The sequence below is a fragment of the Pseudophryne corroboree genome, chromosome 5 (genome assembly GCF_028390025.1).
Source record: "Pseudophryne corroboree isolate aPseCor3 chromosome 5, aPseCor3.hap2, whole genome shotgun sequence".
NCBI lineage: Eukaryota > Metazoa > Chordata > Amphibia > Anura > Myobatrachidae > Pseudophryne > Pseudophryne corroboree.
In genome coordinates, this window is record NC_086448.1 from 733349653 (window position 1) to 733376873 (window position 27221).

A 27221-nucleotide genomic window follows, 5' to 3' on the forward strand; every position below is an offset into this window, starting at 1 on the left:
CTGGCCCAGGGCTCTGTTTCCCTCTCTCATGTCTCTTCTCACAGCCCCTGGTCTCTCTCCCTCTCTCTCTCTCCTCCTGATCTCTCTCATGTCTCCATCTCTCTCTGCCCCTGGTCTGTCTCTTGCTGCCCCTGATCTCTGTCTCTCTCTCTCACTATCCCTGGTCTCTCTCTCTCTGTAACGGCCTCTGGTTTCTCTCTGTTTCCCCCTCTCACTCCACGTTTATCTCTGGCTCTGGTCTTTCTCTCTCTTTGCCACTGGTCTCCATCTGTCTGCCTCTCTGCCCCTGGTCTCTATCTGTCTCCCCGTCTTACTCTTCACCCATGTCTCCCAGTATCTCTCTGGCCCTGGTCTCTCTGTCTCCTCCCCCTCTCTCTTCCATGACTTCCAGTCTGTCTCTGCCCCTGGTTTCTCTCTGTATCTGTCCCTGGTCTCTCTCTGTCTCTGCTCTGGTCCCTCTCTATCTCTGCCCCTGGTCCCTCTCTATCTCTTCCCCTGGTCCCACTCTCTCTCTCTCTCCCCCATATCTCCCTCTCTCTGTCTGGCACCTGGTCTCTGTCTCTCTGCTCCTGATCCCCCCTCTCTCTCTCTGTCTCCATCTCTCTCTCTGTCTCCATCTCTATCTCTCTCTCTCATGTCTCCATCTCTCTCTGCCCCTGGTTTCTCGTTCTCTTTCAGTTACTCACCAAAACAGTGATAATGCCCCTCCCCAGCTGACCATGTCCCTTTTTAGGAAGTGCGTGATAAATATTTTTTTTGGTGGGGGGGCATTCTTCAACTTGCCACGGGCACCAAAGACCCTAGTTACGCCCTTGTCTTGGCGTATATATATATATATATATATATATATATAAGGACACAAAAGCTGGCACTCCGGATAATAGACAATATTTGCCCCGGTGCCTTCACTTATCTGTATTGCGGCAGACAATGTAGGAGTCCAAAAGGAGCGGCACTCAGCGGGTCTTTCGTATAGAGATAATGAATAAACGGCGGAGTAACGCCTGGCAGAGGTTAACGTTTCAGTTTAATACATAAACTTTTGTCAGAACAAAGAAGCAATAGAATGTACATACCTTTATACCTTGAGTTCACCATGTGAAACAGACAGCGTGGACGCTGACCGCGGCGCCTTCCGGTGACGTCACGTGAGTGCGACGTGCGCTCTGCAGTGCTACTTCTGGTCGGGCCGTAACTAGGAGACAGAATAAACAATACAACACCATCACCATAACAACAGGACAGATGACGTCTGGATCCATAAGTAATACTGGTAGGCAGGATAACCAGAATCGCATTAAACATACCCAAACACTTTACTACTTATTGTTACTTTATAGTGCGCTGCTCAATCGCCAAACTATAAACTACCGTGCACTATAATGAATAAATACCGCACAGGCCATAGCAGATAAATTATACTAAAGAAAACAGTTCCAGTTCAATTGTTCATTCAGTCCCCTAGGTACCAAAGTATCCAGGGAGTGAATCCAGCGTGCCTCCAGCTGGAGAAGTCTCCTTGATCTGTCGCCTCCTCTTATATTTACAGGTACCTGATCAATAATTTTATATTTAAGAGTAGCCAGACTATGATGCATGATTTTAAAATGTCTGGCTACTGGTTGCCCCGAATCTGATCCTTCAAGTGCATGTCTAATAGACATCCTGTGAGTGGCCATCCTTTCCTTAAAACTACAAGTGGTTTTACCCACATACAGAAGTCCACATGGACAGCGGATGAAATACACGACAAATTTACTAGAGCAAGTAAGAACATGCTTGATTGTCAGTCGTTTTCCAGTGTGCGGGTGGGCAAAAGAAGAGCCTGCCTCCATATATCTGCACGTAGTGCATCCTGTGCACTTATAGCATCCTGGCTTACGCGTAAGGAAAGTAGAGGTCGAAGCAGGGAGTAATCTTCCAACATCATCCACCACTAGTAAATCTTTTAGATTACATCCTCGTTTATAGCTCGGTAGGATAGTCATGTTTTTGAAGCCACTGAGATCCGTATCATTAGTGACGATAGGCCACAACTCTCTTGATCTCCTCACATTAAATGAACTATTAGAGTGGTATTGTTGAACAAATACCATTTTGTCCTTAATGGATTTATTTGGAGCGGGACATAATAATTTCTCTCTGGGTATTGAGAGAGCCTTGCATTTAGCCTTCATAAGATCTTCGTGAAGATAACCTTTAGTTAGAAATCGTAATATGAGGTCATCAATTGCCAATGAGGCTTTGACTGCTGTATCTGAAATGCGACATACCCGGATAAATTGGGACAGAGGTAGGCTGCTCACACATGCTGGGGGGTGCTGGCTTGATGCATGAAGGTAGGTATTACGATCGGTAGGCTTGCGGAGATCTTATGAAGGCTAAATGCAAGGCTCTCTCAATACCCAGAGAGAAATTATTATGTCCCGCTCCAAATAAATCCATTAAGGACAAAATGGTATTTGTTCAACAATACCACTCTAATAGTTCATTTAATGTGAGGAGATCAAGAGAGTTGTGGCCTATCGTCACTAATGATACGGATCTCAGTGGCTTCAAAAACATGACTATCCTACCGAGCTATAAACGAGGACGTAATCTAAAAGATTTACTAGTGGTGGATGATGTTGGAAGATTACTCCCTGCTTCGACCTCTACTTTCCTTACGCGTAAGCCAGGATGCTATAAGTGCACAGGATGCACTACGTGCAGATATATGGAGGCAGGCTCTTCTTTTGCCCACCCGCACACTGGAAAACGACTGACAATCAAGCATGTTCTTACTTGCTCTAGTAAATTTGTCGTGTATTTCATCCGCTGTCCATGTGGACTTCTGTATGTGGGTAAAACCACATGTAGTTTTGAGGAAAGGATGGCCACTCACAGGATGTCTATTAGACATGCACTTGAAGGATCAGATTCGGAGCAACCAGTAGCCAGGCATTTTAAAATCATGCATCATAGTCTGGCTACTCTTAAATACAAAATTATTGATCAGGTACCTGTAAATATTAGAGGAGGCGACAGATCAAGGAGACTTCTCCAGCTGGAGGCACGCTGGATTCACTCCAGGATACTTTGGTACCTAGGGGACTGAATGAACAATTGAACTGGAACTGTTTTCTTTAGTATAATTTATCTGCTATGGCCTGTGCGGTATTTATTCATTATAGTGCACGGTAGTTTATAGTTTGGCGATTGAGCAGCGCACTATAAAGTAACAATAAGTAGTAAAGTGTTTGGGTATGTTTAATGCGATTCTGGTTATCCTGCCTACCAGTATTACTTATGGATCCAGACGTCATCTGTCCTGTTGTTATGGTGATGGTGTTGTATTGTTTATTCTGTCTCCTAGTTACGGCCCGACCGGAAGTAGCGCTGCAGAGCGCACGTCGCACTCACGTGACGTCACCGGAAGGCGCCGCGGTCAGCGTCCACGCTGTCTGTTTCACATGGTGAACTCAAGGTATAAAGGTATGTACATTCTATTGCTTCTTTGTTCTGACGAAAGTTTATGTATTAAACTGAAACGTTAACCTCTGCCAGGCGTTACTCCGCCGTTTATTCATTATCTCTATACGAAAGACCCGCTGAGTGCCGCTCCTTTTGGACTCCTATATATATATATATATATATATATATAATGGATGCACATGTCCAATTTCAGAAAACTACTGAATATCACTTAAACCAGAAAACTGTACTGCTGCTGGAAGTCAATCTTCCAGCATCCGCCAATCTTAGAGGAACCTCCTGGTCCCTCTGCACCCATGGCTTCTCTCCCAGTGTGTCGCTGATCTCAGTGATCGGGAATCCCAGTGGAGTTGGAGGCACCCCCGTCCCCCCTTCCACCCAGCACTCTGCTACTGTTGAAAAGAGAAGCAGCCACCTGGGAAATGTAAATACACAATGAGCTGCCCCCAGTGTATTCCCTTTGGCTGTTCCTCTCAGCAGCCACTGAGGAAATGTAAAAGCTGCAGAATGCTCTACCCCATGCAAGCGGCGTGGTCTGGTTAAAATGGGCGTGGCCTCGCCGGAAAAGACAACGTTACACCCCAGTTTTTGGCCCTGCACCAACAGACCTTGGCCACCACAGGGGAAAACAAATTTCACCATATTAAGCCCCACACAATAATGCCCCCTGCACCATATGCACCCCACTGCAATGCCCATGACACATTATGCCCTACAGTAAAGCTTCTACACGCTAGGTGTCATGCTCGTTGCCAGGGGTTTCATGGGCTGGGTGTCTCGCTCGTTGTCAGGGGGTTTATTCTCTGGGACGGGTGTCATACTCGTTGCCAGGGGTTAGTAATGCTTGTAGCCAGGAGTAATGCTTGTTGCCAGACCTGTGTTACTGTTAAACATTTAAAAAAATCAAATGTTTATTCTTACAGTGAAATTTTACATTTCTGAATTAAAAAAATAAATTTAAAAAAAGCTATGAAATTCCATAGACAAAAAAACCTTACGGTTTCACATGTCCCATTAAGGCTTCTTACACATGATCTAGCATTTCAGAAACCTGTTGTAACTCTTCCACTCAAACTCCAAAAAGCAATGAAATTCCGATCATTAAGGCTGACGCCTTAATGGGCGTGTTCCTTGCGCAATACAGATATGGTATGCCATCCAAGCCTGTGGGTCAGTGCAGATTCAGCACTCTCACAGAGTGAGATTGCTGTCACTCACACAATGGTGGAGCTGCTAATTCACAGATTTGTGTGCTCATTGGAATACACACATGCAGTCTATGCAACTGAAGGTCTGAGCAGTTATGTGGTGCTCCCATCCCACACAGTGCCCTCAACCATCCTATTCGGTCACCACAACAATCCCACCTTGTTACAACATCCTTCTAACTCCATACATCCATCTCATTTAGTATACACATTTAGCTCCCTCAACATCTTGGTTAATTGCTAAAACTAAAAAACTAAGATTTATCCCGCACAAGACTAGAATATAAATTTCTAATTGAAGAGAACCAACTAGCTAAAATAGAGCCCTATGGGTGGCTATCCGTCATGTTGGAGGTGCTCCAGGAATAATGTAACGAATACACAATAAATCGGTGTGTGTGGTAGAACCCACAATTCACCGACAAAAGAAAATTCCTTTGTTTGGAGCACTCTTTTAAATGATGTTAATCACGTGATGAAATGATTATTTAAAAATTAAAACATAACTTTTATTATTCAATAACTGACTATAAAATACACGGGGTATATAATTCAAAGTATACAAATAAGTGAATTCCCCCAAATTTTTTTTTTTACTATATTGGACGTGGAATTCGTCCTTGTGGCAAAATAAATCAGAGCAAGATATGCTCATTAAATTTGGGCATCTTGCTCACACATCGCTAAAAGAAGCAGTAATCTGTCTAGGTCCTAGCAGACGGTGTACATAATATATAATATATAATATGCATCATTTAAGTCTGTGGCTGAACATGATCTATACATTGGAGTTGAAGTATCTTCCCTTCTCATACCTCAAAAGACCGTGATCTATCTCATTGCTGACAGACAATGTTACAAAATACATAGAATGTCTTTGGCTCGGTATAATTCCTCTGATATGTCACTAATATGAGCAATGCATAGTAAACAAGATGGACACAGAAATCATTGTCTTAAGTATAATATAATATAGGAAAAACCACTTCCGTCCATAAAGTTAACTTGCAACCTGGGTGATTAGAATTGTAGCAACCTGGAGTGAGTATCCAAATGTTAAAAAGGTGTTAGTGCTCCAGAGCTACTATGTAACCTGTCTGGAACAATTTAAAGGTATCTAATGGGATGGCTACTGTAACTAAACAGAAGCACACAAATATTCCATAAGTCACATCAAATCATACCAATATTGCTCATGTATGCAGTGTGTATAATCACCACATGACTGTCCTATAAGTGGCCACTTGCATACAAATGAGGTTGCTAACCATATGTCATATTAGAGATTTGTGGGAAAAGGAAAAAAGAGGAGTGGACACTCTAGTTCAATTTTCTCATCTGCTGTCTGACCTCATCCATGAGCGGAGGAAAGATGAGAGTGAGAGCGTGAGCTGTGCCCAGAAAAATATAGAGACGGACAATAGCCTGTGTACCCCCAGCGGTGTTAGGTGTACCCTGATGCCTTCAGGCCTTGCAGCGTCAAATGCGCCACTGGGAATAAGGCCAAGGTGCGTATGGAAATAAAATAGAAAAGAAAAGAAAAAGGAGTAGAAAGTGAAAATCATGAATATCTTTGATAATTGATTGTCCTAAAGTATAATAACAGTAAAACAATATGCTGATTAGGACAATAATAATGGTTGAAGAAAAAGATACTGCACAGCTATATAAGCATAAACTGAGCCACTGCTCATTGCCATATAAAATAAAATGTTTGGTACCTAATATTATTGGACCAATCTAATATTAAAGCTGTGGAAAAGTGGATAGAAGGGAAAGAGAGAAAGGAAAAGATGAAGGAAATATTAGTGGGCACTCCAGTCCGCTAATCCCTTCTGCTGTCTGACCTCATCAGAGAGCGGAGGAGAGATGAGAGTGGGACCGCGGGCTGTGCCGTTGAAGAAGAGGAGAAGGCGGCGGCTCGTGAACCCGTTGCGGTGTTAGGCGGGCCCTCATGCCGGCGGCCTTGCAGGGTCTGGATGCGCCACCGGGGCCGGAGTCACCGTCCGAGGGAGAAGGAAGAAAAGAAGACAGAAGAGAAATACCAAGGTTAGCTGACCTTGGTATTTCTCTTCTGTCTTCTTTTCTTCCTTCTCCCTCGGACGGTGACTCCGGCCCCGGTGGCGCATCCAGACTCTGCAAGGTCGCCGGCATCAGGGCCCGCCTAACACCGCAACGGGTTCACGAGCCGCCGCCTTCTCCAACGGCACATCCCGCGGTCCCACTCTCATCTCTCCTCCGCTCTCTGATGAGGTCAGACAGCAGAAGGGATGCAGAAGAGACAGCAGAAGGCCCTGATGCCGGCGGCCTTGCAGGGTCTGGATGCGCCACCGGGGCCGGAGTCACCGTCCGAGGGAGAAGGAAGAAAAGAGCCGCCGCCTTCTCCTCTTCTTCAACGGCACAGCCCGCGGTCCCACTCTCATCTCTCCTCCGCTCTCTGATGAGGTCAGACAGCAGAAGGGATTAGCGGACTGGAGTGCCCACTAATATTTCCTTCATCTTTTCCTTTCTCTCTTTCCCCTTCTATCCACTTTTCCACAGCTTTAATATTAGATTGGTCCAATAATATTAGGTACCAAACATTTTATTTTATATGGCAATGAGCAGTGGCTCAGTTTATGCTTATATAGCTGTGCAGTATCTTTTTCTTCAACCATTATTATTGTCCTAATCAGCATATTGTTTTACTGTTATTATACTTTAGGACAATCAATTATCAAAGATATTCATGATTTTCACTTTCTACTCCTTTTTTTTTTCTTTTCTATTTTATTTCCATACGCACCTTGGCCTTATTCCCAGTGGTGCATTTGACCCTGCAAGGCCTGAAGGCATCAGGGTACACCTAACACCGCTGGGGGTACACAGGCTATTGTCCGTCTCTATATTTTTCTGGGCACAGCTCACGCTCTCACTCTCATCTTTCCTCCGCTCATGGATGAGGTCAGACAGCAGATGAGAAAATTGAACTAGAGTGTCTACTCCTCTTTTTTCCTTTTCCCACAAATCTCTAATATGACATATGGATAGCAACCTCATTTGTATGCAAGTGGCCACTTATAGGGGGTCATTCCGAGTTGTTCGCTCGTTATTTTTTTTTCGCAACGGAGCGATTAGTCGCTAATGCGCATGCGCAATGTCCGCAGTGCGACTGCGCCAAGTAAATTTACTATGCTGTTAGGTATTTTACTCACGGCATTACGAGGTTTTTTCTTCGTTCTGGTGATCGGAGTGTGATTGACAGGAAGTGGGTGTTTCTGGGCGGAAACTTGCCGTTTTATGGGAGTGTGTGAAAAAACGCTACCGTTTCTGGGAAAAACGCGGGAGTGGCTGGAGAAACGGAGGAGTGTCTGGGCGAACGCTGGGTGTGTTTGTGACGTCAAACCAGGAACGACAAGCACTGAACTGATCGCACTGGAAGAGTAAGTCTCAAGCTACTCAGAAACTGCACAGAGAAGTCTTTTCGCAATATTGCAAATCTTTCGTTCGCAATTTTGATAAGCTAAGATTCACTCCCAGTAGGCGGCGGCTTAGCGAGCGAACAACTCGGAATGACCCCCATAGGAATGTCATATGGTGATTATACACACTGCATACATGAGCAATATTGGTATGATTTCATGTGACTTATGGAATATTTGTGTGCTTCTGTTTAGTTACAGTAGCCATCCCATTAGATACCTTTAAATTGTTCCAGACAGGTTACATAGTAGCTCTGGAGCACTAACACCTTTTTAACATTTGGATACTCACTCCAGGTTGCTACAATTCTAATCACCCAGGTTGCAAGTTAACTTTATGGACGGAAGTGGTTTTTCCTATATTATATTATACTTAAGACAATGATTTCTGTGTCCATCTTGTTTACTATGCATTGCTCATATTAGTGACATATCAGAGGAATTATACCGAGCCAAAGACATTCTATGTATTTTGTAACATTGTCTGTCAGCAATGAGATAGATCACGGTCTTTTGAGGTATGAGAAGGGAAGATACTTCAACTCCAATGTATAGATCATGTTCAGCCACAGACTTAAATGATGCATATTATATATTATATATTATGTACACCGTCTGCTAGGACCTAGACAGATTACTGCTTCTTTTAGCGATGTGTGAGCAAGATGCCTAAATTTAATGAGCATATCTTGCTCTGATTTATTTTGCCACAAGGACGAATTCCACGTCCAATATAGTAAAAAAATTTTGGGGGGGAATTCACTTATTTGTATACTTTGAATTATATACCCCGTGTATTTTATAGTCAGTTATTGAATAATAAAAGTTATGTTTTAATTTTTAAATAATCATTTCATCACGTGATTAACATCATTTAAAAGAGTGCTCCAAACAAAGGAATTTTCTTTTGTCGGTGAATTGTGGGTTCTACCACACACACCGATTTATTGTGTAATTGCTGAAACTATAATACCCCATCTACGGTCTATGCATCTACACTTACTTCACCTATACACCCCCATGCTGCTCTGTCTTCCCCAATCCCTACTGCTGTGTTCTCCCATCTGTGCTAGTCTGTACTAATCTGCACCATCTGTCTTTCCCCATCTGTGCCTTGTCTGTACCAACATTTCCATCTCTCTGTGCTGCTCAGTGTTTCCATCTTCAACGTCACTCTGCCTCCTCCAATACATGGCACACTGGTTTCTCTCCCATCTGCACCAGTTTTCTACCCATCCGTGCCAGTGTTTTCAACCCATCAGCATTGTTTTCCCCATCCACACCACTCTGTCTCCCTTCCCATACTTGCTTAATCTACCCCCTATCCACACCACTCTTACCCTATTCATGTAGCTGACATCCTGAAGGTACGTTTTGTGGGTCACTATTGGGGGGAAGGGGGGTTGCCCTATCCAACCCACCCAAGGATTAGGCCTAGCTGCCACCCCTCAAGGGAAGGTGAAAATACTTATCCCTTCTGATGTTGGGACTGTATTCCCCTCATCCATGCTGCTCTGCCTTCCTCATCCATGCCGTTTCTTTCCATCTGTACTGCTCTTACCCCTCCCACATCTGTCCACACAGCTCTGTCTCCCCACCATCTGTGCCACTGTCTTTCCCCCATCTGTTGCACTCTGTCTTACCTCCCCCAATCTGTGGGGGTAATTCAGAGTTGATCATAGATGTGCTAAATTTAGCACATCTACGATCATTTACTCTGACGTGGGGGGACGCACAGGAATAGTCCACCCCGCATGTCAGACCCTACCCCCCCCCCCACACACGCCTCAGTTGTGCTGACCATGCCCCGCCAATGGCGTTCTAATGCCGTTGGCATGCCCCCCTCCTTCCCCGCAACCGCCTCTGCCTGTCAATCAGGCAGGGCGATCGCAGCCAGTGAGATGCTGATAGCATCTCTCTGGTCTCCCGGGGTACGCATGCGCAGTGCAGCCATTGCACGTGCGCACCCCACAAACTAATTCAGGCTGCGACCGCTGCTGCTGCGGTCTGAATTATCCAGTGTTTCTTTGTTCCCCCATCCTCAATGCTCTGTCTCCTTTCTCCAACCAACAACACTCTTACCTCATCAGAGCAGCTTTGTCTTCCGCTCAGACCTTCAGTTGCATAGACTGCATGTGTGTATTCCAATGAGCACACAAATCTGTGAATTAGCAGCTCCACCATTGTGTGAGTGACAGCAATCTCACTCTGTGAGAGTGCTGAATCTGCACTTACCCACAGGCTGTGATGGCATACCATATCTGTATTGCGCAAGGAACACGTCCATTAAGGCGTCAGCCTTAATGATCGGAATTTCATTGCTTTTTGGAGTTTGAGTGGAAGAGTTACAACAGGTTTCTGAAATGCTAGATCATGTGTAAGAAGCCTTAATGGGACATGTGAAACCGTAAGGTTTTTTGTCTATGGAATAAATATATATATATATATATATCATATGTCCAACCTGGCACTCCTACAGGGCAGCAAAACCCCCAGATGTAGAACTTGCTTGTGTGCCCTCCTGGGGTATGGCAACCCCAAATACAACCAAGAAAAAAGCAGGCGGCACTCCAAGGCTTTTAAATGAATGAATTTTAGTGCACAAACTTCAGTGCATATTGTCAACGTTTCGGGGCATAACACCCCATCATCAGGATAACAAGTGTGTAAAACAGCAAACATATTTATACTTACAAGATCCCGCGTTCACCTGCCCGCTGCCGCACGCCGGTCCGGGACTCCGCCGCACTTCCGATGACGTCTGACGGAAGTGACATCGTCCCATGGGCAGTACCGCCAGCTACCGCCGGGCGCAGTCCCCGGGCTCTGCCAATCTTCCTGTCACGTGTGCTGGATGCGGCGTCATCCAAGGAACAGCATCGCAGACGGGCTGGGAGGGGAAAGCACAGGGCTAGTTACCATGGCAATTGCCATGAAGCAACATTATAGCAATGAGTGATGTACTATCAGTGCATAATAAACAGTGATATAAATACAGAATATATATATATATATAAAATACAACATACTGTATATTGTATGTATTAGTAAACTATAACATTACATAAAGTGCATAGTGCATATATACATATATTTGGGGTTGCCATACCCCTTGGAGGGCACACAAGCAAGTTCTACATCTGGGGGTTTTGCTGCCCTGTAGGAGTGCAAGGTTGGACATATGCTATATTGCTGCAAGTACTTGTATTTGGACAGCTACCAAGGCACCCCGAATCAGCAATTACTTTACTAGCATCACAGGACTATTTTTACTGTTTTTATTCTATTCTGCATTGGACATTTAGTTGCTTTGCAATGATTAGCACGTTGCACTTTGTGTGGCACCTGTTTTGCACATATTTTTTGCTATTTGCACTTTTTTGAGACACGTTGAAGCACTTTATCCTGCACCGCACCTAGATGGCTACCATTGCACAGGACAATATGGAGTTACTAAACCAAATGCTATCTTGTGACACCACTGATACTTTCAGTTTCTCGGATGCGGAAGCTAATGAGATATTGCTTACTGATCCTACATTTGATCTAAAGGCTGGAGGCACAAATGAGGACCTGTTTAAAGAACTATTCAGATTGAGGAAAAGAGAAATGGACTTTCTGTTTCATGGACTTACTTTATCGGAATACTTTAGAAATAAACAGATCCCGAGAGGTTTTAGAATGCATAACATTCCAACTATTGGTAGATACAGTGTTCCGTTTTGTACACGTTGGATTGCAATTTTAAATAAAAGCTCAATGGACCTCATTTTACTTGTCATAGAAGAGTCCAGTAAAGAATTGAAAAGTGCCAAGGAAAAGATTGCTACCTTTGAGCATGAACATTTATCCTCACTCAGTCAAGACAGTAGTAACAACTGGCTGTCTCAGTTACAGGAAAAGTTAGATGCCTACAAAAAAAATCTGATTAAATTTAAAAAGGACAAATTGACCAAAGTGCAGCAAGATTATGCACAACATAGAGTTGATAAATGGCTGCACACTACACAGCAAAACTCTAAAGGTCCTGGATGTAAGCCATGGCATAAGAAACAAAGGGAGAGAGGAACTACATACTCCAGTACGTCAGCGAGTGACAGTGATCAAGCACCCTCCAGGAGTCAAAATTCTTCACAAGTCCCTTTAGGGGTGGATACCCGGGCCAGCAAGGCCGGGTCAAGGTCAAACCAACGCGGAGGGGCAGGCAATCGGAGAGGCAGAGGCGGCAAACCGCCAAAAGGTCAACAGACTTAATTTTTAATCTGTCAAGTGTTCCATTAACCCCTATTATTTGTTATCATTTGTCCCAACTCAGCCATATAACGCATTTACTGGTAAGGTGGATAACTTCAAATTTCAGAGAAAATTAAAATTGAGAGAATTCTTTGATAAAAATGTAGCCAAGGTCCAATTGGCCCATAGTATTGAGCCCTTGAATACTCTCATACAGGAAACAACAGATGGGAGTAGAAGGTTTCGTCCTACCTCCACGTTTGATCCCCAGTCCTTTAACTCGTCTATTCGAACTTTCTCAAGAATGTTGAAGACAAGTAGCAAAGCCACCATAAAGAAAAAAACTTTCTTTCATCATAATCTATCTAAGGAGGAACAAGTGGCTTTGCGGAATTTAAGTTCACGACAGGACATCATTATACGTGGAGCAGACAACGGTGGCGCCATAGTGGTAATGGATTTGGCCATGTATAAAGAGGAATGCTCCCGTTTATTGGATGACCATGAGACTTACAGGAGACTAAACAGGGATCCTACAGACAGTTACAAAAGAGAGTTGGAATTACTAGTACAGTCTGGTGTCTCTAATGGCATTATTGACGCAGAGACTGGTGCTTATCTATGTCCCACACACCCTACTGTACCTATATTCTACATTATTCCCAAACTTCATAAGGATCCGGTGAAACCCCCTGGCAGACCTATCATTTTGGCCAGGGGGTCTCTTTGTGAACCAGTGGCGGTTTTCCTGGACACATGGTTACAACCTGTGATCCAGGACACTGCCACACATCTAAAAGATACAACATCACTGTTAAGGAAATTAGCTGACATAACAAGATTACCTTCAGATTTAATTATGGCCAGCATTGACGTGACTAGCTTATACACTTGTATTCCCCACGAGTTGGGGCTTAAGGCAGTACGTAATCTGATTTCATCTAGTCATCTGTACAAAGGGCCCAATGTAGATTTTTTTATTTGTTTGTTGGAGTTCACGCTCAAACACAATTATTTTTTATATGATAGTTCCTTTTTTCTTCAGCAGTCGGGTTGTGCTATGGGCAGTTGTGTGGCTCCAGCCTACGCCAACGCTTTTATGTACATGGTAGAGATGCAATTGTTTTTTTAAATCACCATCCATTTCTGAGAATGTGTTTAAATATTATCGGTACATAGATGACATCCTACTGTTATGGAATGGCCAAGGTGAAACATTAGAGAAGGTTATAGAACAACACAACAAGTCCACTTGCCCAGCAAAACGGACTGTGTGTTTGAGTACAGAACAAATTCACTTTCTAGATGTTAGTATTGAAATCAATAATGGCCAGTTTAAAACCAGCTTGTGCGTAAAACCCACGGATAGAAATACCATCCTCAGGCATGACAGCTTTCATCCTAGGGCCACAGTAGATAGTCTACCATACTCCCAGTTTGTACGTGCATGTCGCATCACGAGTGATGCAACAGAGAGGGAGCAACAATTGGAGGTTCTAACTAAGAAATTTCTTGCAAGAGGCTACCCTAATTCGGTGTTAGTACAAGCAAAATCTAAAGCTATGGCCCTAGAAAGAAAAACACTATTAGTGGAAAAAAGTAAGGTTAAAACTGGTAAAGCAATACCGTGGGTTAATTGGTATACAGTAGCGAGTGAGACGCTAAAAAAAGAAGCTAAAAAACTATGGCCAATTGTGAATTCAGACACAGAACTCCCTTCATTACTCAATACCAAACTTTTGCCCAGTTACACTAGAGTCCCGAACCTTAAGGATCTGTTGGTTAGGACTGATGTCACTGGGGTAGGTAATGAAAGACCACAACATTTTCTAAGCAGAAAAGGTGGATGCTACCGGTGTACAGGCTGTACAACGTTTAGAGCCTTAATTACGGGGAATAAGTTCCCACATCCAAATACAGGTAAAATGTATGAAATTAAAGTTCCCTTGACATGCACATCCAAGTTTGTTGTTTATCTTCTGTCTTGCCCATGTGGTTTACACTACGTGGGCAAGACAGAGAGACAATTTAAGGAGCGAATTGCCTAACACAGGGCAGCTATCAGAGCTGCACTAGTATCAGGCAATAGTGATCAAGCAGTAGCTAGGCACTTTGTACAGGCCAGACACAATTTAGCCATGTTAAGATACAGAATGATTGCTCAAGTGCCTAATTCTTTAAGAAGAGGGAATAGCTCAAAGAAATTGCTCCAATTAGAAGCTAAGTGGATCTTCACCCTGGACACGGTCAGTCCGAAGGGTTTGAATGAATGCCTTAGCTTGACATGTTTTCTGTAAATGGTTATTGCTGAACAAGAGATTAATCATTTTTACTAAATACCTAAAATATGTGAATACTTCATCAATGAGAGATTTCCAACAGGGGGATATGTCAGTCCCCTGATCGTGGTGTTATCTTCAGGGTTTACATCTCTGATTGAGGTTTTGTGTTAAGACATATAGTTGTGATAAGAGAGATGTTATAGCAGGGGTTTTGGTTATCCAGAATCCTGTGCAGGGTAGTTTTTATTTTTATGTATAAATGCACTATGCACATTATGTAATATTATAGTTTACTAATACATACAATATACAGTATGTTGTATTTTATATATATTCTGTAATTATATCACTTTGTTTATTATGCACTGATAGTACATCACTCATTGCTATAATGTTGCTTCATGGCAATTGCCATGGTAACTAGCCCTGTGCTTTCCCCTCCCAGCCCGTCTGCGGTGCTGTTCCTTGGATGACGCCGCATCCAGCTCACGTGACAGGAAGATTGGCAGAGCCCGGGGACTGCGCCCGGCGGTGGCTGGCGGTACTGCCCATGGGACGATGTCACTTCCGTCAGATGTCATCGGAAGTGCGGCGGAGTTCCGGACCGGCGTGCGGCAGCGGGCAGGTGAACGCGGGATCTTGTAAGTATAAATATGTTTGCTGTTTTACACACTTGTTATCCTGATGATGGGGTGTTATGCCCCGAAACGTTGACAATATGCACTGAAGTTTGTGCACTAAAATTCATTCATTTAAAAGCCTTGGAGTGCCGCCTGCTTTTTTCTTGGTTATATGTATATATATATATATATATATATATATATATAGTAATCATACATGGTCCCATTACCTATTGAGTATAAATAAATCTAAAAACGAGTGTTATAACTATATATTTTACCATATAAAAGATTTCTAATGACAAATTCACCCTATCACATGACCGCATCCGATTATGTGCACGTTAATGCTTTAATTCTATTTGTCAGACAAATTTGGTATGATAGACCTAAGCCTCCGATGTTATGGTCATGTGACTGTACTCGCGTAACCAGAAGTCTCCGTACATTGAAGGAGATTTGTAAATAACTACACACTTATCTCGGTCACTTGATTGCATTCATGCGATCGGAATCCTATGTATACGAGTAGATATTTGTAGATGGTTTGGCACACATGTAAATAGTGCAGAGTGACGCGCATCTCAGCCCTTGAAGTGAATGACGTGGCCCGCATCATGTGACCTGGAAGTGAAGACCAGAGACCTCCGTACATTGGAGGGGATTATTAAATAGATGGACACATATCTCGGTCATATGATTACACTCACATGACCTGAATCTTATGTGTATTATTAGAAGTTTATTTATGGTTAGGCAAATATAAAAAGAGTGCCACGTGGCGTGCATCTCAACACTTGGAGCGCATCACGTGACCCGCATCACGTGATCAGGAAGTAAGAAGAAAGTGTACATCTGAGAGGCAGTTACCATAGAAACTGTGATACAATGAAGGTATTCAATAAATATACATACAAACAACAGAAAACTTGTGCTGGTGATATTTGAAAATTAGATTTTCTTTGTGAGAGGGGAACACATTGAAAAAGAGGGAAATGGCAAAGGAAAAAATTTATTCAGAGAGAAACAAAAGGGAAATATTTATTCTTTATACAGATATGTATATACATACAGTATATTAAGGACTCTATATCCCATAGGGGAATGATGAGTAAACGTTTAAACCTTTTCTTTTGTTATTTGTTTCTTATTTATTATTTACAATGTATACACCTTACAGGTGTTGTACTAAGACCTGTATATATGCATACATACAGTATGATATATATATACATATATATATATATACATACAAACAATAGGAGATTCGGCGCCAGGGGGTCATATCAACACCCATTTTTTTAACCCATGAATGGTTAATGATGTTTAAAACAAAGTAATAACATGTTCCAACATATAGAATTTATTAAAATACATAATAACTTCAAAATCAATATTGATACAGAGGAGATGTGTTATTCCACACTTTAAGCAGTATGACTCTTAGCGTTGAATACAATTGTAGGTGATTGACAACAGTCTCCTCCTTCTCCTTATAGTTGGTTCGGAGATAACATCACAATACAAATAGCCAACGCGTTTCATCTTATACAAAAGACTTCATCAGGGGTACATCTATAATTGCAGAAGAATTTATCAAAACTAAATACAATAAAAGTTCTAGACTAGAATAATACATTCCATTAAAACATAAAAGGAACATGTAATTATACAAAATATGTCCGAGCAGACAGAAAGCGGGCAACAACAAAAAAGGAAGAAAGAACATCATGATGGTGCCTTGGGTCATACCTCGAATGACTGGAACGTACAGTTGTTTATACGAACAGTAAAATACGATACGATACAATACGACTCGTTCATACGTGCTTGGTGGGAAATCCCATAAATCACCGGGGCTTTCTGGTATTTCTAGTTCCGTCTAACAGGGGACTTAGTAGAATCAGGCTGCCTTCATTAAATTTCCCCTTGTTTTATTTAAGGTGACAGTCCTTACTAAGTATACCAGTTAGCGCAGAGGGAGAGTATTTGTTTGATATATATATATATATATATATATATATATATACATACATACACACACACATGACTGTAAAGTGGTTCGTAAAGCCAAGATAACCTCTGATTCTTGTTAATAGATAAATATGATAAGTTAAATATTATAGACTAAGGTCAATACCTTGACCTGGGGGAGATGTTGTACATTGGAAAAACCACCAGCGGGACCGCTTGTGTGGATCCTCACGATGGACCATCATCCTCAGGTTAGTTGAACCTATGGCACTAACAAAAAGAGATTCTTGATAATAAGAAATAATTTATATAACAATTTAACTCAATGGCACCATACAGACCATCTGGATGTAAAGAGTTGAATTTTAACATCCAGAAGACCTCCCTTGTACAGAGTCTGTTGTATCTGTCACCACCTCTATTTGTGGGGGCAATTTGCTCAATGCAAACTATGGAAAGACTTGAAGGATCACTTTTGTGTTTTAAATCGAAATGTCTAGAGACGCTGTGAGTCAGGCATTTTATTTAGAATGTTACGACGATGTTCCATAAAGCGTGTGTGTATAGCTCTTGTAGTCTTAACCTACATATCTTAAACTGCATCCACATGTTAACAGATATATTACAAATTTAGATTGGCAGTTCATAAAGGATTTTAGATGGTATATTTAATTAGATGATGGTAGCGGGATCGAGGTTGTTTTATGTTCCATATGAGAGCACATAGTGCACCTAGATCTGCCGCATTTGTGGAAACCCAGAGGTCTACTGGTCAGCCAACTGGAGCCACCTGTCAAAGAATTTTCAGTAGAGATTTTCAGATGACTGGGGGCTAAGATATTTTTCAAAGATCTATTTTTTCTATAAATGGCCTGCGGTTTAGGGTGTAAGATACCTCCTAAAATGGGATCTTGCTTCAAAATTCTATAGTTCCTCACTATTATTGATTTTATCTCTTGAGCAAAGTTGTTGTATTTGCAGACAAAGGCCGTGTCTCTCAAATTGGCCCCTTGTTCGTTGTCTGTGTAGGTCTCTCTCTTTTTTGGTTGGAGAAGACTTTGTCTGTCCATGTCCTGGACTTCTTCGAGAGCATTATTCAGAAAATATTCTGGATAACCTCTTTGTTTTAGGGATTCAGTGAGATCTCTTGCCTATGTCATAAATACATCTGAGTGCAATTACGTCTCAGGCACATTAGTTGTCCCTTAGGTGTGTTATTTTTCCATGGTGCATAGTGAGCACTCTTATAATGTAGATAAGAGTAAGTGCTAACTCGCTTGATGTAGTTGGAAGTAAAAATCTGATTATCTCTAATTTCAAGGGTTAAATCCAAAAGTCTGCCGATTCCTGCTATAGGTGGAAGTGAAGGATAAATTATAATGATTGGAATTAAGGCGAGTGACAAAGGAAGTGGCTGATTCTAAATCCCCATCCCAAATAATAAATAAGTCATTAATATAACGGCCATAGAAGACCAGCCTCCACCCCACACATGGGTATCCTCAAGGTTACCCATGTATAGATTTGCGTAACTGTGCATGAACCCGGTCCCCATGGCCATACCCATGATCTGTAAATAATAAGTGTCCAAAAACAAAAAGGAATAAAGGAAATACAATCAAGAAGAAAAGTTTGGTGGTCCCAATTGAGATCATCATCAGCCAAAAGTTTCTTCAGAATGGATTGTATTCCTTTAGAGTGAGGGATGTGATATATAAAGCCTGCACATCTTAAGTTAAAAAGGCATAAGTGTCTTTACACTGTATGGATTGAATTTTATCAAGAAAATCTGTGGTGTCCTTTAGAGGAGATCTTAATAGGGAGACTCTAGGTCAGTGCTTTGCACCACGGACCACGCAGCACGGAGTGTGTGGGTGAGCGGGATGCGACATGCGGTGCGTGGCCTATGACTCACCATATAGGTCACGGGCTAGCTGTCGCGGTACGGAAGTGCAGCGCTGGCCGAGCAGGCATATCTGGCTGCCGGTTGCTGTGGGACTGTCTGGCGGGCGGCGATCTGGTTGGCGGCGGGTCTCTGGTTGCCGGTCTGGCTGGCAGCAGGTGGCGGTGGCAGATCTGTGCTGTGGGCACCTCTGGCGAGCGGCGGCACACCTACCCACTGGTGTGCCGCAGCACACCAGTTGAAAAAGGCTGCTCTAGGTTGTAAAAAAGTGTCTATACAAAAAGAAAGATTGTACGTGAGGGAATTAATGCCTGAAATGATAGGGCGACCCGGGGTTGTTGTCAGGGACTTGTGGATCTTGGGGAGAAAATAAAAAAAGTGGGAGTGGTGGGGAAGTGAGGGAGCAGGAATAGGTGTTCTTCTCTGGATAGAACCCCCCCTAGAAAGAGCATGATCTAATAGAGTTTTGAGTTCACTGATAAAATTGGGTGTTGGATCGCTTTCGAGAGTTTTGTAGAACTTCTTGTCTTTCAACTGTCTGTTATCCTCATCTATATAGTATGATTGATCCATGACAACTAGGCCTCCGCCTTTGACGGCTTCTTTTATTATAATTGAAGTGTCTTTTGTAAGAACGTTTAGAGCTCTTTTATCCTGTCTGGTAAGGTTAGAGGGAGATCTGAGTTTGTCTGAATTCTGCCTACTAAGGTCTTGAAAGCTTCTAAAGGGATTTTATAAAAGGACTCAATGCAGCTACTTTTTGCAGAAATCGGAAAAAAATAATCAGATTTTCGTTTGATGTTAAATCCTCTTTTAACATCAAAGATTTTCTCTACTGTGGGTAATGTAGTAGGGGCTACGTTATTCTGTTCCCACAGTTCCTCTAGAGTTGAAAGCATTACACTATCTGTTTCATCTAGAATAATGGGAAGTGAATCATCATTTTAAGTTGTACATTTTTCTTTGCAAAATATCTATTTCAACACAGAGTACGTATGAACCTGTTTAGGTCTACATATAATTCAAATATGTTGGGACTCGTTGTAGGGGAGAATTTGAGGCCTCTCTTCAAAAGGGAGAGCTCAGATTCAGAGAGGGTTCTTTTAGAAAGATTGAAAACACTTTGCTTTGACTTTGTATTAGGTATGAGAACCTTCTTGGGTTTTTCTTTTCCACACCTCCCTCCTCTGCATCCTCTACGCTTAAATCTCTTCTCCTTTTGGGAGTTTCTCTTACATTTTTGTGTGTTAATGGGCAACGAGTGTTCTTTGGGCGTGCTCCTAAAAAAATCCCCTCTATTCTCATGTCATTCTAGATTGTAGGGACAGGTGTGTCTTGATTCTCTATGGCCCCCTGATTTGTCCTTATCATATATATTTGTATGTAACACAGTAGGTGAGTCGATGTCATCGACTCCATAATGTCTCGATTTTGCATATCGATTGGGGTGAGTGAAATCTCTCTGGTCAAAAGTATGCCCCCCCCCCCCCCCCCCGTCTTATTGTTCTTTGACTATCATTGTCATGGAATGTCCTTCTCTTAGAATCATGTGAAGTCTCTATATTTTTATTCTTATTTTTGTATTTATAAGTTCTCACCATATTATTTTCCTAGTCCTATAGATCTTGTTTACATTTTCTTTGTTTAGTGTCCATAAGACCTTGTTCATATTTAATCACCTTTTCTTGTATCACTCTATCTTTACTTTCAAATCTCTCTTATACTTTTCCATAGATCTTTTCAATTCATAAATCTTCTTTTCAATAGTAGCAACCTACAATAGTAGAGATAATCAGCTTTTTACTTCCAACTACATCAAGCCAGTTAGCACACACTCTTATCTACATTATAAGAGTGCTCACTATGCACCATGGAAAAATAACATACCTAAGGGACAACTAATGCGCCTGAGACATAATTGCACTGACTCAGATGTATTTATGACACAGGTCAGAGATCTCACTGAATCCCTAAAACAAAGAGATTATCCAGAATCAGAATCCAGTTCAGGACATGGACAAAGTCTTCTCCAACCAAAAAAGAGAGAGACCTACACAGACAACAAACAAGGGGCCACTTTGAGAGACATGGCCTTTGTCTGAAAATACAACAACTGTGCTGGTGGTTTTTCCAATGTACAACATCTACCCCAGGTCAATATATTTACCTTAGTCTATAATATTAACTTATCATATTTATCTATTAACAAGAATCAGAGGTTATCTTAGCTTATGGGGCCACTTTGAGAGACATGGCCTTTGTCTGCAAATACAACAACTGTGCTCAAGAGATAAAATCAATAATTGGGAGGAACTGTAGAATTTTGAAGCAAGATCCCATTTTAGGAGGTATCCTACACTCTAAACCGCAGGTCATTTAAAGAAAAAATAGATCTTTGAAAAATATCTTAGCCCCCAGTCATCTGAAAATTTCTACTGAAAATCCTTTGACAGGTGGCTCCAGTTGGCTGACCAGTAGACCTCTGGGTTTCGACAAATGCGGCAGATCTAGGTGCACTATGTGCTCTCATATGGAACGTAAAACAACCTCGATCCCGTCATCTAATGAAATATACCACCTAAAATCCTTTATGAATTGCCAATATAAATTTGTAATATATCTGTTAACATGTGGATGCAGTTTAAGATATGTAGGTAAGACTACAAGAGCTATACACACACGCTTTATGGAACATCGTCGTAACATTCTAAATAAAATGCCTGACACACAGCATCTCTAGACATTTCAATTTAAAACACAAAAGTGATCCTTCAAGTCTTTCCATAGTTTGCATTGAGCAAATTGCCCCCACAAATAGAGGAGGTGACAGATACAACAGACTCTGCACAAGGGAGGTCTTCTGGATGTTAAAATTCAACTCTTTACATCCAGATGGTCTGTATGACGCCATTGAGTTGAATTCTGTTATATAAATTATTTCTTATTATCAAGAATCTCTTTTTGTTAGTGCGATAGGTTCAACTAACCTGAGGATGATGGTCCATCGTGAGGATCCACACAAGCGGTCCCGCTGGTGGTTTTTCCAATGTATAACATCTACCCCAGCTCAATATATTGACCTTAGTGTATAATATTTAACTTATCATATTTATCTATTAACAAGAATCAGAGGTTATCTTAGCTTCATGAGCCGCTTTACAGATATATATATATATATATATATATATATATATATCAAAAAAGAAATGGTTGTACGGAGAGCGCTCTATTGTGTAAAAAGTCTCTTTGTGATTCCTTCAAGGATACTCCTAAATGAATTTGACCTCGGAGTGGTGATTCTGAAAAAGACCCTCTCACCAGATTCACCCAGACAGCGATAACACTCATTAATCCATAGCTTCCAATAAAATTTATTACATTTTTTTCCTAAAATAGAAAAACTCTTACATATATCTTAACAATCGCGGGGTATGATCTTAAATGGACTTGCTGTCCACCCCAGCCAGGGAGGAGCTCATATGACAGCCAGTCCGCCCACAATGTTTATCACCCAACGCGTTTCGTCTAAACAGACTTCCTCAGGGGTGTCTTTAACAAAACAAAATCAATAACAATCATAAGTAACAATAGCGTAAAATTGCCAATCATCAATGTGACAAAATGATTACCATATAGATATATATATATATATATATATATATATGGATATATCCATACGGAGATTAGCTGAGTGATCTGATATGGGTATTGTTAGATAGTAGGTTTTTTTACATACAAAACCAATTTGGACAATACCTTATATATCCAATACAAGTAGTGTTAAAAAAGGCCCAAGTTTATTTTTATAATATTTGACCCTTATAGCATTTAACTTGTTTAAACATTTGATATGTCCTTAATCATCTTTACTAATGACTTTGATATATAAGTATACATATGGGGTTTGCAGGCTTAATCGTAACAATAGAGCATACACATGAGGTTTGCAGGCTTAATCGTAACAATGATCAATCATACCATCCATATTGAGCTTTAAAAAAAACTTACTTTTTATATGTAAGAACAAAAACTCTCTGACTGAAGAGAAGTAGAAGTTGGGATGGAGTCCCTATAAATCAATTCTGTGAACACAGGATTATCCAATTAGTCCTAAAAATATGTTTAAGCAATATATTTAAAATGCCCCAATTGGATACTCACAAAAGTCTCAGTATTTAACTCGATATAGCATTCAGTGCAAGACAATCCAAATTTCATATGGACAGCATACAGGACTGTTCTGATTCTTTGTCCACAGCTTTTAAATCAAATATGTGTATAAATTAATTAATACGAATGTGTTTGATATCATTAAAAATTATTATATAAACTTTTTTACCTAATCCCAGTGAAAAAACGTTATAATTAATTGACATTATAATTAATGTGAAAAAGTATATATTTTTTAACAAATATATCTAAAGTATTTTAAAGTGCATAAGTGGTGCAAAATATATTTCTTAGTTTTGGTGTTAAAACACCATCAATAATATGATATAATAACCTTTAAACCAAAATTCTTAAATGGTTACTTACTGGTAGCTGTAATCTGCTGCTGTCCTCAATGCTGTCCTCACTCTGAATGAGCTCTGAAAGCTCCATTCAGGTTTATATTCCTCTCTAGCATTGCATCACTTCCTGTATTCCAGTTAATTGATTACATCTATGAACAGTCTTTTTTCTGGGTAATTAACATACTTTCCTAAATATAAACAACCATGATTCATAGTGAATAACATCCCTTCCAATATACAACTTGTATTGAATTTTTATAAATGAATCCAAAGGAATTATATAGGTTAATTACTTTAATTGGTATTAAATTAAATGCAGGAGCGTCCTATGCTTCCTGTCTGTGTGTCAAGCCTCACTTTCAAATTGCTCTTGATAGGCATAGATCCAGCAACTGGAACACTATCTGTTCCTATATATGAGGAAGAGAACGCCCACACATGTCGTCACGACTGACGTCGCGGCGCGCACGTCAGCATCGGCGCCGTATTGTTGCCATGGAGAACTTTAGATGACGCGAATAGCATCACGGCGAACGCTCTCGTGCACGCAGGCGCTCGCGCCCGCCTCGGCTCTGTATTCATTTTAGTTGCCATGAAGACCATCGGCTGACGTGCGCCCAAGCAAAGCGCGTTCCTACGTCGCTCCGGTCTTACTGGTAAACTGCAGCAACGCTACTGGCCAGTTACCATGGAAATTAAGTAAACATTATGTTTCAGATCACGTGGCTAATTCTAACCTATCTAAGCTGATCAAATGGAACACATACTGCGTTCCATACATGGCAAATATATAATTAGCTTTTTCAGACACCAATCCGACTTGAAACTATAAGAAGCTATAGACATGGCTCCCAATCAGTATACCTTTAGTTAGTGAAAAGTTCTTAATTAATTTTAATAGATTCTTTTAACTTTTTAGTTGTTAGGGGAGTTCTTAACGGGTTTTTAACACATTTTTAACAAGCTTTTAAAAGTGTTCCTCCAATACTTAATATAGTTATAGATGTTAAATTATTCACAGAAAAGGATAAGTTAATAAACCACTATACCATTTTCCCCATAATACATATGGATGATTATATAATTGATCATTGTTTTACAGTTCAAAAAGTGACATCACTTATGAATTATTGTTCCCCTAGCTAAAAGATTCTAAAATGGTGTCCAGGGACAAGAAGAAAAATTATATGAATGACACAATATCTATGCCCTCATTTAACCCTTTTGGGGTGAGTGTGTCGAGTTCATATATCCAAAAGGATTCGCGCCTAGATAACTGTAAATCCCTACTGCCACCTCTGGGATTTTCTAATATTTGTTCTAAAATGGAAAATTTTAAGCTACTTATATCTGAATTGTGAAATTTCAGAAAATGACTGGGCAGACTATGGGTTTGAATTTTATTTTTTATATTTTGAAGGTGTTCTTGTATACAAAGTTTTAGACTTCTTTTAGTTTTTCCTACGTAGTGCATTTCACAACCACATGTTATAAGATAGATGACATAGTTGGAGTTGCAATTTAAAATATCTTTATATTTAATTTTCTCCAAACTCCCATTCTTATTTAATTTTGGACATGTGTCGAAATGCTTACAACAGATGCATTTTTTGCAAATAAAACACCCTGGTTTCTTAACCAAAAAGTTATTTTCATTCTTCTCAAGTGTATGGATGTTGTCTTTACCATGCCGAAGCTCACTTGGGGCTAAGATGTTCTTCAAATTTTTTGCTTTTTTGTAGATGACAACAGGTTTTTCCAGGAGTTGTGGACCCAATATTGGGTCTTTTAAGAGGATTCCCCAGTGTTTTTCCAACGTCTTCTTAATTTTGAAGTTTTCTTTGTTGTACTGTGTTATAAATGGACGGCCTTTTCTATTATCGATCTCTTTCTTCGGTTTGTTAAGTAGCAATTCAGACCTGTTTGCATTCGATGCTCTTAATTGGGCTTCCTTTAATTCGCTTTGATCATAACCTCTCTCCAGGAATCTTTCATATAATTTACCTGACTGGTCCCAATACTTCTCCGTATTGCTATAGTTTTTACGGATTCTTAAGAACTGTGCATATGGAACATTTGTTTTCCACCTTTTTAAATGGCAACTATCAGCAGGGATAAAACTATTTGCGTCTGTTTCTTTGAAATATGTTGATGTTAGAATTTTACCATTGCTGTAGCCTTCCAATTTCAAGTCCAAATAGTCAATAGCGTTTCTATGACGTTTATAAGTAAACTTCAAATTATGGTCATTATTATTAATGTAGCTCACAAATCTCTCAATACTAGCATTGTCTCCTTCCCAAATAATGATCAGGTCATCGATATAGCGTCGATAATATTTAATGTGTACAGCCTCAAACTCGGACCCATATATGAACATATCCTCCCAACTGCCCATTAAGATGTTTGCATAGGCCGGGGCGAATTTTGTGCCCATTGCTGTACCCTGTTTTTGTACAAAAAACTCTGTTTCAAATTTGAAAAAATTGTGAGTCAAGATGAATTCAATACTCTCTAATAGAAATACCCTCATATCTTCCGAAATTTGCTTATCTTCACCAAGCACTAATCGAACTGCTTCTATGCCTTTATTGTGAGGAATCGAAGAATACAGGGCTTGGACGTCTATTGTCAGCTAAAACATACTTAGGATCCCAACTAAAGTCTTGTAATTCTCTCAGTAAAGATGTAAAATCTTTTAGATATGACTTGAGCTCTTTTACGTATCCTTGCAGTTTTAAATCCACATAATGCGACAAATTGGCTGTCAGGGAATCAATCCCTGAGATGATAGGCCTACCTGGAGGAGAATATTTGTCTTTGTGAATTTTGGGGATATGGTAGAATAATGCTATTGTTGGATGTTTTGTAAACAAATAATCAAACTCTTTATCAGCCAATATTTTCTTATTTCTGGCTTTATTTAGTAAGGCATACAAATTTTCTTGATACCTTCCAGATGGATCTTCCTTTAGTCTTTCAAAAGTATACACATCGTCAAGTATTTTATAGGCTTCTTTGAGGTAGTTATCTCTCTCTTGGATAACTACCCCCCCTCCTTTATCAGCCTGTCTAATTACCAGACTACTATCTGTTTTTAATTGTTTGATAGCTTGTTTCTCAGATGGTTTCAGATTGGAGTCGTACTTCCCTGATTTAACTTTTAGAGCTCTAAAATCTTTGACTGATTCGAAAAATATTTCTATGTAGCTACCTCTTGACTCTATAGGGTAATACTTAGATGGCAGGGAAACCACATTTGATTCTTGTTGGGTTCCAGAGACATATGGATTTTTTAAGAAATGTCGTTGTAATGTCAAAGTTCTAATGAATTTATTTAAGTCGATGAATAGGTCGAATTTATTAACATGAGCATCGGGTGCAAACTTTAAACCACGTTCTAATAATTCACTCTGCGAGCTGGATAGTTGTTTCTTTGTGAGATTGAATAATCCACTCTGTTGGATTCTGTGTTGCTCTGTTGGCCTTTCAATTTTTTTGGGATCCTCCTCCCACTGCCCCTCTTTCCTCGTCTTCGTTGCGCATTCTCCT

The 27221-nt window shown here is 40.7% G+C and overlaps 1 long non-coding RNA gene across 1 annotated transcript; it reads right to left on the reverse strand.

The window, feature by feature from the left end:
- Positions 1-16408: 16408 nt before the first annotated feature.
- Positions 16409-23806, reverse strand: LOC134929395 (uncharacterized). Its single transcript, XR_010178536.1, has 3 exons — positions 23692-23806; positions 22564-22704; positions 16409-16853 (listed from the first exon to the last, which is right to left on the reverse strand). It is a non-coding gene; the product is annotated as an uncharacterized LOC134929395 (long non-coding RNA).
- Between the last annotated feature and the right edge of the window lie 3415 nt (positions 23807-27221).